We start from the raw sequence: 2269 nt of genomic DNA on the forward strand, positions 1-2269 counted from the left end.
GAAATTCGATGTTTAAATGTCCCTATAGTGTATGTAAGTGACGCGCTCCAAACGGTACCGAGCGCATGTATACGACCACGCGCGTGAACGCTTTACTTTTCGGTCCCTTGACACCACAGACTTGCTATTTGGACACTAGATGGCACAACTGACGAGGAAAAGCAATAATTTGTGCTCGTGTAACAGCTATTTTTCAAAAAGTAACGTCTCCGAGCCAACAGTTGAGAGGCAGCGTGCTCTTCATACACTCCTATTTTTTTTACGGTGCAGTAGTTTTACGTTGTTGTTGTGCATTATATTTGCAAAAAATGAGTCGAAAAATAAATAAAAGTGAACCGAACTATCGTCCAAGCCGCCCTCGTCGTCGGCGATCTCCAGGTGAATTTATACAAGACACTGAAGAAGAGATGCCAAGCGACGCCGACGCCAGGGCAAGTGCGTCGGCTAAGAAAATGAAAGCGTCGATGTCTGACGTCGTTGTAAATTTGAGTTTCTATTACCGAATCATAGAATTTATTTCTGTATTTTCTGCTATTTCTGACATAGCTATTTGCAGAAAGTGCAAAAGTAATTTATCATTCGGGAATTCAGATGACAGAGGACTTGGTTTTAAAATATCCGTGAAGTGTAAGTGTGGCACTACACTCATTGATTCAGGACCATTTATTCATAATAGTTTTGAGATTAACCGAAGAATAGTTTTTGCTATGAGATTACTGAGAGTAGCTCGAGAAGGCATAAACATTTTTTGCGGTATAATGGACTTGGGACAAGTGTTGAGCAAAAAAGGTTACGAGAGAATAGTGCAGTACTTACCAGGTCTGTAAATATGAAACCGGAATTTGCCCATAGATGGCCTTAGCTGTCAATGTAGTTACCGTCAAACAGCGTCATTGGCGCCATTTCCTTGCTGACAAATCTGACAAAGATTTTCAACTCACAACAATACAAGTTTCATACAACAGCATAGTTTGTAATAGCGTTGAATATGTCGAATTTTGTGCCTGGAAACTACGATTTGCAGACAGCATTGATTTTCTGTTACCATTTGAAGAAAACTGCTGCAGAATCGTATCGAATGCTTGTCGAAGCTTACGGTGAGCATGCTCATGGTAAATCACAGTGCTTTGAGTGGTTTAAAAAATTCAAAAGTGGCGATTTTGACGTGAGAAACGAAGAACGTGGAAGACTACGTTGGATGAGGATGACACCCAAACGCAACAACAACTCGCGGATCAATTAAATGTGACACGAGAAGCCGTCTCCATATGTTTGAAAGCCATGGGAAAGATCCAGAAGATGGGAAAATGAGTTCCACATGAACTGAATGAAAGACAGCAGGAAAACCGAAAAACCACTTGCGAAATGCTGCTCGCGAGGTACAAAAGAAAGTCATTTCTCCATCGAATTGTGACTGGCAATAAAAAGTAGATATATTTTGAGAATCCTAAGCGTAAAAGATCATGGGTAACTCCAGGCGAACCATTGACATCGACTGCAAGGCCAAATCGCAATGGATGGAAGACAATTTTCTATGTTTGGTGGGATCAGAAGGGTGTGATCTATTATGAGTTGCTAAAACCTGGCCAAAGCGTTAATACTGAACGCTACCGACAACAAATAGTCAATTTGAATCAAGCTCTGCGTGAAAAACGACCAGAATATAAAAAAAAAGGCAACACAAGGTAATTTTGCTTCACGATAATGCACCATCACACACAGCAAAACTGATCAAGGAAACGATTGAGGCGTTTAGTAGGGAAATACTTTCGCTTGCGGCTTACTCACCAGACTTGGTTTTGTCCGATTACTATTTATTTGCATCGATGGGACACGCACTTGCTAAGCAGCTTCACTTCTTACGAAAATGTACGAAAATGGCTCGATGACTGGTTTGCCTCAAAAGAGCAACAGTTTTTTTGGCGTGGCATCCACAAATTGTCAGACAGGTGGGAAAAATGTATAGCTAGCAATACGGGCAATACTTGGAATAAAATATTTTTTATTATTTTCATACAATAAACGTGTATTTTCTATACAAAAATTCCGGTTTCATATTTACATACCTAGTATACGCGTCTGCTAAGAAAGTTTTTGATGTTGCTGCAAAAGCATTATGCAAGATGAAATAAAAATAAATGAAGAGAATGAGAGATCTATTCAGAATTTGACTGTTAGTGCTAACGGTTTTTGGAAAAAGCGCGGGTTCTCTTCTCTCTTTGGTGTTACTACGCTAATAGCTTATCACTTAGGAAAAGTAATAGATCTA

Source organism: Odontomachus brunneus, unplaced genomic scaffold (genome assembly GCF_010583005.1).
Source record: "Odontomachus brunneus isolate Ranch 3 - 2012 unplaced genomic scaffold, Obru_v1 Obru_scaffold_040, whole genome shotgun sequence".
Lineage (NCBI taxonomy): Eukaryota > Metazoa > Arthropoda > Insecta > Hymenoptera > Formicidae > Odontomachus > Odontomachus brunneus.